Genomic DNA, 9,243 nt, shown 5'->3' with positions numbered 1-9,243 from the left:
CTTAACGTAGTAGTGATGCCATCTTCCAACATTAGTGACAAAAGTGAGTGTCACTAACGTTGGCTCTTTGATCTCAACTCCACGTTAACTTTCAGGTTAATGGTCTTAACGTGAAAGTTAACGTAGGCAATGCTAATTGGCCCAACGTTAGTGACAAAAGTAAGTGTCACTAACGTTGGCTTTTGTTTTCCTCTTCCACGTTAGAGTTCACGTTAAGTAAGTTAACGTGACTCTTAACATGGATCATTGCCAAGTTTCTCAATGTTAGTGGTGTTCACATTTTCTCTTAACGTTGGAGTTCTCTTTTTCTTCTACGTTAACTACCACGTTAACTTAGTTAACGTGGCAAGTAACGTGAGCTATGGATGGCTTCGCAGGCATTATTGGTGATCACTTTTCTCATTAACGTTGCAAGCTTTTTACCATTCCACGTTAGTGTTCACGTTAACTAGGTTAACATGAATACTAACGTGGTTCTTCCTTGCTTCCTTTGCCCTAAAATCAAGCAATTAAGGTGCATCAAAGCTCTAGCCAAAGTCATGAGATTATGCATCATCAATTTATCATGAAATTCTAGCAAAATTCTCATGAAATCATGCAAAGTTCACACTAGTTGCTTGAATCAAGGTGTGAGTGTATTTTCATCCAAAACTTGTAAGAGAGGTCAAGGATTAATGGAATTATTCATAGCCTTAGGACATAGTTACTAAATATTAATGATCATGTAATAAAGACACAAACATAGACAAACATGAAGCATAAAAATCGAAAAACAAAGAAATAAGAACAAGGAATGAGTCCACCTTAGTGAGGGTGGCGCCTTTTTGAAGGACCAATGGTGCTTTTTTTTTAGCTCCTTTATGTCTCTTCCTTGCCTTTATTGCTTGATCCCTAGTAATTTTGGTGCTCCTATCCTTAGTTGATCCCAATAATTGTGTGGAGGAAAATGTATCCCCTGAGGTATCTCAGGGATCTCTTGATTTGCAGTCAAATGCTCTACTACTGAGCTATAGACCCTTGAGATGAATCTCTCCATCTCCCATGACTCAGAGGTGGAAGCTTTTGTCTTCCCTTTTCTCTTTTTTTTTTTTTTGAGGTTTCTCTGGCCTTAGGTGCCATCAATGGTTATGAAAAAACAAAAAAGCTATGCTTTTACCACACCAAACTTAGAATGTTGCTCGCCCTCGAGCAAAAGAAGAAAGAAGAGAAGAAGATATGGAGGAGAGGGAGAGATGGGTATGTTTCGTCCATATGGGTGGGATTGGGTGGGAAAGGATGGATGGATGTGAGTAGTGAAGAGGTGATGGGGAAGAGAGATTGAGGTGATTGGTGAAGAAGAGAGAAGGTGAGTTGAGGTAGGTGGGGATCTTGTGGGGTCCACAGATCCTAAGGTGTCAAGGATTTACATCCCTTCACCAATTAGGCATGTAAAACGCCTTTGCATACAATTCTGGCGTTTAAATGCCGAAGTGATGCTTATTTTGGGCGTTCAACACACAATTGCAGCATGTTTCTGGCGTTGAATGCCAGTTCCATGCTTGTTTCTAGCGTTCAGTGCTAGCTCTCCTCAGGGTATATTTCTAGCGTTCAAACACCAGGATGCTGCTTGTTTCTGGTGTTCAATGCCAGATCCATGCTCTGTTCTGGCGTTGAATGCCAGCCAGATGCTCCTTACTCGCATTTGAACGCCAGTAAGTCCTTCCTCCAGGGTGTGATTTTTCTTCTGCTGTTTTTGATTCTGTTTTTAATTTTAGTATTTTTTTCGTGACTCCACATGATCATGAACCTAATAAAACATAAAAGAACAATAAAATAAAATTAGATAAATAAAAATTGGGTTGCCTCCCAATAAGTGCTTCTTTAATGTCAATAGCTTGACAGTGGGCTCTCATGGAGCCACACAGGTGCTCAGGTCAATGTTGTAGACTCCCAACACCAAACCTAGAGTTTGGATGTGGGGATTCAACACCAAAATTAGAGTTTGGCTGTGGCCTCCCAACACCAAACTTAGAGTTTGATTGTGGGGGCTTTGTTTGACTCTGTACTGAGAGAAGCTTTTCATGCTTCCTCTCCATTGTTAAAGAAGAAGATCCTTGAGTCTTAAACACAAGGTAGTCCCCATTCAATTGAAGGACTAATTCTCCTCTGTTAACATCTATCACAGCTCCAGCTGTGGCTAGGAAAGGTCTTCCAAGGATGATGCATTCATCCTCCTCCTTCCTAGTGTCTAAGATTATGAAATCAGTCGGGATGTAAAGGCCTTCAACCTTTACCAACACATCCTTTACCAATCCATAAGCTTGTCTTACTGACTTGTCTGCCATTTGCAATGAAAATATGGCAGGCTGTACCTCAATGATCCCCAGCTTCTCCATTACAGAGAGTGGCATAAGATTTATGCCTGACCCCAGGTCACACAGAGCTCTTTCAAAGATCATGGTACCTATGGTGCAGGGTATTATGAATTTACCAGGATCTTGTTTCTTTTGAGGTAAAGTTTGCTGAACCCATGTATCTAGTTCACCAATGAGCAAGGGAGGTTCACCATCCCAAGTCTCATTACCAAACAACTTGGCATTCAGCTTCATGATAGCTCCTAGATATTAAGCAACTTGGTCTCCAGTTACATCTTCATCCTCTTCAGAGGAAGAATAGTCTTCAAAGCGCATGAATGGCAGAAGAAGATTTAGTGGAATCTCTATGGTCTCTATATGAGCATCAGATTCCTTTGGGTCCTCAATAGGGAACTCCTTCTTGCTTGAGAGACGTCCCATGAGGTCTTCCTCATTGGGATTCACGTCCTCTCCTTCCTCCCTAGGTTCGGCCATGTTGATTATGTCAATGGCCTTGCACTCTCTTTTTGGATTCTCTTCAGTATTGCTTGGGAGAGTACTAGGAGGAGTTTCAGTTACTTTCTTACTTAGCTGCCCCACTTGTGCCTCCAAAATTCTGATGGAGGACATTGTCTCACTCATGAAACTTAAAGTGGCCTTAGATAGATCAGAGACTAAATTTGCTAAGTTAGAGGTACTCTGCTCAGAATTCTCTGTCTGTTGCTGAGAAGATGATGGATAAGGCTTGATATTGCTGAGCCTATTTCTTCCACCATTATTAAAGCCTTGTTGGGGCTTTTGTTGATCCTTCCATGAGAAATTTGGATGATTTCTCCATGATGAATTATAGGTGTTTCCATAAGGTTCACCCATGTAATTTACCTCTGCCATTGCAGGATTTTCAAGATCATAAGCTTCTACTTCAGAAGATGCCTCTTTAGTACTGTTGGAGCATTTTGCCATCCATTCAGACTTTGAGAAATCATGTTGACTTGCTGAGTCAACATTTTTTTCTGAGCCAATATGGCATTCAGAGCATCAATTTCAAGAACTCCCTTCCTTTGAGGCGTCCCATTATTCACGGAATTCCTCTCAGAAGTGTACATGAACTGGTTATTTGCAACCATGTTAATAAGTTCTTGAGCCTCTGCAGGTGTTTTCTTTAGGTGAATGGATCCACCTACAAAATGGTCCAGTGACATCTTAGAGAACTCAGATAGACCATAATAGAATATATCTATCATGGTCCATTCTGAAAACATGTCAAAAAAACATCTTTTGGTCATCTGCTTATATCTTTCCCAAGCTTCATAGAGGGATTCACCATCTTTTTGTTTGAAGGTCTGAACATCCACTCTAAGCTTGCTCAGCTTTTGAGGAGGAAAGAACTTAGCCAAGAAGGCCGTGACCAGCTTATCCTAGGAATCCAGGCTATCTTTGAGTTAAGAGTCCTACCATGTTCTAGCTCTGTCTCTTACAGCAAAAGGGAAAAGCATGAGCCTGTAGACTTCAGGATCTACTCCATTAGTCTTAATAGTCTCACAGATCTGTAAGAACTCAGTTAAGAACTGGTAGGGATCCTCTGATGGAAGTCCATGAAACTTGCAGTTCTATTGTATTAGAGCAACTAATTGAGGTTTCAGCTCAAAATTGTTTGCTCCAATGGCAGGAATTGAGATGCTTCTTCTATCAAACTTGGACGTAGGTGCAGTATAATTACCAAGCATCCTTCTTGCATTATTGTTGTTGGGTTCAGCTGCCATATCCTTTTCTTGTTCAAAAATTTCAGCAAGGTTGTCTCTGGATTGTTGTAATTTTGCTTCTCTTAGTTTCCTCTTCAGAGTCCTTTCAGGTTCTGGATCAGCTTCAACAAGAATGCCTTTTTCCTTGTTCCTGCTCATATGAAGGAGAAGAGAATAGAAAAAGAAGAGGAATCCTCTATGTCACAGTAAAGAGGTTTCTTATTGTTAGTAGAAGAAGAAAGGGAATGAAGAAAGGAGAATCCAAACACAAGGGTGAGGATAGGGGTGATGACAAGTCATCATATACCCATTTCTCAAGCTAATTTCACTTGTTTCACTAGTTTTTATGCACTTTCTTGCACCATAAGTAAGCAATTTAGAGTGGAATTGCATGTTTTATTTGAATCAAACAACCACCATTTAATTGATGCTAAATCATGAGGTTTAAGCTAAATTTAATTGATTTTTAATTGATTTATAAACCTTGTGAATTTGGAGATACTTTGATTGGTTATTTTGGTTTCTTGTAGGTGAAGAAAGGAAGAAAAGAAGAAAAACGTGGCTTAAGAAGTGTGGCCAAAGGAAGAAAAAGGTGTGGTAAAAGAAGGAAAAGTGTGGCGCAACATTGATGAAGGAAGCCACACTACTCTCCACACAGGAGAGCAGCATAATGAACCAAGCTTCCAAAACATCACTGCCCTGCCCTCCATAAGAGCGGAGCACAACTCTATACCAAGGAACAAAGGAAGGAAAAATTCTACCCTGCCCTCTTCAAGAGCAATATCGGGCTCTCATGAAAAATAAATCAAAGGAAATTGTCTCCAAGTGCCACCCATGGGTTTCGAACCCAAGAACAAGAAGGAAAGAAGTAGCGCTCAAATACAAGGAAAACAAGCGAAAATCAGGTTGTTTTCAACCTCCAAGGATCGAACATAGCACCTTGAGGAAGCAAAGAACTATGCGCTACTTTGGTGCCAAGAAACCTAAGGAAGAAATGCAACAAAAGCCATCCAGCAAGTTTTGAACTTGGGACCTCACCCAATTGCAACATTGCCCTGCCCTCCACAAGGGCAGGGCAGCATTTCTTGGTGCATGGCCAGCGCACAAATTGGCACGGGCATGAGCACTTGGCGCGCAATATGGACGCACGGGCAGCAAGGCAAAGCGCACCATGGCAACATTGCCCTGCCCTCCACAAGGGCAGGGCAGCATCCTGATTGCCTCTCTCACACTTGGCACGCAACATGCTTCCTCACACAACTTCCCTGTTCTGCCCTCCACAAGGGCAGGGCAGCTTCCTGGAAGCTAATTTCTCATGGGCTGAAAATTGAATCAAAAATCCAACTTAATTCATTTCTTCACCAAATCAAAAAGCCCACTCAAAATTCTTAGATCCAAAATAGAAAGTGTATAAATAGGTGTTAGTTAGGATTAGAGTAGATGAGTTCTTTTTGGGGGAGAGAACTTACTTTCAAATTTTCATCTTTAGAACTTGAGAGCTCACTTTCCATTTTCTGTTTTCTGCAATTGGAGGAGAGAATTCACTTCTTCTTCCTCTGCTCATTTTTTTTCTTTACTGGGTTTTGTTGAGTCTTGAGTGTTAAGAATTGAGGAACTTCTGTCTCAATCTCCATTCAAGATCTCTTTGATTTTTCTTACTGCATAATTGAGCTCAATTCCATTTCCTTTACTGCTGCAATCTTTAATTTCTCTTTAATTGCTTTGTGAACTTGGATCTAGGAAGGCAATTGAGATCTAGACTCTGCTATCTAGTCTCTGGAGTCCTGAGATCTGATTTTCTTTTTGGTTCTTCTGCTAAACCACTGCTGCAATTGAATTTCCATTTGCTGTTTGAGATCTAGTCAATTTCAATTCATCTCTTGTTTATTTAATTGTTGCAATTTAATTTCCCTTGCATAAATTCTGAATTCCCAATCCTCAAATCCCTTTTCTATTCAAGCAATTTACATTTCTTGCACTTTAAGTTATTGCAATTTACATTTCTTGCACTTTAAGTTTCAGTCATTTAGTTTCTTGTTCTTTAAGATTCAGTGCCTTTACTTTCAAGTCTCTTTAATTTCTGCAAATTATCCCTCTCCCTTTACATTTCCTGCTATTTACTTACTGTTGGATACAAAATCACTCAACCAATACTTGATTCGCTTGACTAAATCAACCACTAAACTAAAATTGCTCAATCCTTCAATCCCTGTGGGATCGACCTCACTCCCGTGAGTTTTATTACTTGATGCGACCCGGTACACTTGCCGGTGAGTTTTGTGTTGGATCGTTTTCCACACATCAAGTTTTTGGCGCCGTTGCCGGGGATTGAAATAGATTGACAATGGTTAAGTGAAGTGGAGGTCTAGATCAAGCACTTCTTCTTTTCCTGTTTCTTTAATTTTTAATTAACCACTAACATTTTGAATTTTTGCTTAAGCTAACTAAAACTTCACTCTAGCAATAGATTGAAGTTTCACTGGTTTTCTGGTTCTGTGTGTTTCTTGTTGTGTGTTTGTATGTCAGGTACAGGAAGAGCTTCTCCTATTCTCTCTGAACAAGATGAAAGAACTCTCAGGAGATTAAGAAGAGCTGAAAGAGGGAAAAACGTTGTTGGAGATGAAGAACCTGAGGAAGAATTCCAAGAGATGGAAGGAGATCCATCTAATCTCAATCAGCCAGAAGGAGGGGTCAACAATAACCCACAACAGAGGAGAGTACTGGCCTCCTATACATTTGCAAATGTTAGACATTGTGGGAGCAGCATTCTTTCCCCTAATGTCAATGCAAACAACTTCGAACTAAAGCCATAACTCATCACATTGGTCCAAAACAACTGCTCTTTTGGAGGAGGGCCATTGGAGGACCCGAACCAACATCTATCCACTTTCTTGAGGATCTGTGACACAGTTAAAAGCAATGGAGTGTACCCTGACATATACAAGCTGCTGTTGTTCCCATTTTCTCTTAGGGACAAAGCCACTCAATGGCTAGAAACATTTTCAAAGGAGAGCATCAACACTTGGGATGATTTGGTGAGCAAGTTTCTTGCCAAATTTTACCCCCTCAAAGGATCATAAGATTGAAGACTGAGGTACAGACATTCACCCAAATGGATGCTGAAAATCTATATGAAGCATGGGAAAGATATAAGGCTCTGCTGAGGAAATGTCCACCAGAGATGTTCACTGAGTGGGACAAGCTGCAGAACTTCTATGAAGGACTTACTCTGAAGGCTCAAGAGGCACTTGATCACTCAGCTGGAGGATCATTGCAATTGATGAAAACTGCAGGGGAAGCTCAAAACCTCATTGATATGGTGGCCAACAACCAATACTTCTTTGCTCACCAAAGGCAACGCCAACCATCACAGAGGAAGGGAGTGCTAGAATTGGAAGGGGTGGATACAATTTTGGCTCAACACAAAGTGATGCAGCAGCAGATTCAGCAACAATTTAAGCAAATGGCCAAGAGAATTGATAGCCTTCAGGTTGCATCAGTGAGTGCCACAAGCCAACCATCGACTCCTTGGGGGCAGAATGAAGAGAACCAAGAAGAACAGCACCAAGAGCAAGTGTACTACATGCACAACCAAAATTCTGGATCAAATAAAGTGTATGGTGACACCTACAATCCATCTTGGAAGAACCATCCAAACCTTAGGTGGGGAGACAATCATAATCAAAACCAACAACCTTGGCAAAGGAACTCAGCTCAAAACACTCCAAGAAACAACCAAAATCACAACCAGCAGCCAACTAACCAAAATTCTTACAGAAAACCCCAAAATAATTACCCTAACTCCAACCATTATCCATCCAATAACCAACCAACTAACCAAAACACTTACCATCATCCATCAACACCCCAAAACCAACCAACCTCACAAGATTCTCAGAGAATTACTAATCTGGAGATGCTCATGGAAAAGATGATGAAGAACCAAGAAATGACAACAAAAAACCAAGAAGCTTCCATGAGGAGCCTAGAGAGGCAAATTGGGCAAATCTCCAAGCAGATTTCTATTGAGAGACCTTCAAGCTCACTACCAAGCGACACCATTCCTAATCCAAAAGAAGAATGCAAAGTCGTACAACTAAGGAGTGGGAAGACATTGGTAGATAGTAACAAAGGGGCAACCAAGAAGCTCATGGAGAATGACAAAGAACCAACAGAGAAAGATGGAGTTAACAACAAGGACATAACAAGTAAGAATGTCCCAAAAGAGCTCACAGAAGAGAACAACCTAACACAGAATTTAAAGAAGGGAAAGCAGATTTTGGAAGAACCAAGTCCAAGACAGCAGCAAGAGGAAAAGAATCTTACACCCCCACTACCTTATCCACAGAGATTCCACAAAGAAGCAAAGGATCAACATTTCCACAAATTCCTTGAGACTTTCAAGAAGCTAGAGATCAACATACCCTTGGCTAAAGCATTGGAGCAAATGCCTCTGTATGCCAAGTTCTTAAAAGAGCTTATCAACAAGAAAAGAAGTTGGATAGAGAAGGAGACTGTGCTGCTCACTGAAGAATGTAGCACTGTGCTTCAAAAGGGAATCCCACTAAAGCTTAAAGATCCTGGGAGTTTTGTAGTTGCCTGCACCATAGGCAAAATAACATTAGACAAGGCTCTTTGTGATCTTGGAGCTAGTATCAACTTAATGCCCCTATCCATGATGAAAAAGCTTGCGATAGAAGAACTTAAACACCCACTAGGATGTCACTAGTCATGGCTGATAGATCAATCAAGACACCTAATGGAATTGTGGAGAATCTATTAGTAAAAGTTGGGGAGTTTATCTTTCCTGCGGATTTTGTGATCTTGGACACTGAAGAAGAAGGAAATAATTCAATCATCCTGGGAAGACCGTTTCTAGCAACTGCAAGAGCTATTATCGATGTGGAAAAGGGGGAGATGATCTTCAGAGTACATAATGAGCAAATGGTCATAAATGTTTTCAAGTCAATGCAACACCCTCCTGAGCAAGAGGATTACCTGAGAGTGGACATGATAGAAAGCCTGGTGGAAGAAATGTTAGACACTAAGCATCATGAGCAAGAAGAGGAAAATAACCAAGAGAAAATAGAGGAACAAGCAGCTGAAATCTCTATTGACAAGGAGGTGAAACCAAGCAAGAAGGAAGAAGTACAAAAACAAGAACTGAA

This window comes from Arachis hypogaea, chromosome 1, assembly GCF_003086295.3.
Source record: "Arachis hypogaea cultivar Tifrunner chromosome 1, arahy.Tifrunner.gnm2.J5K5, whole genome shotgun sequence".
In the NCBI taxonomy this organism is placed as follows: Eukaryota; Viridiplantae; Streptophyta; class Magnoliopsida; order Fabales; family Fabaceae; genus Arachis; species Arachis hypogaea.
The sequence above is the reverse complement of the archived record's forward strand: the minus strand, read 5'-3'. Positions refer to the sequence as shown.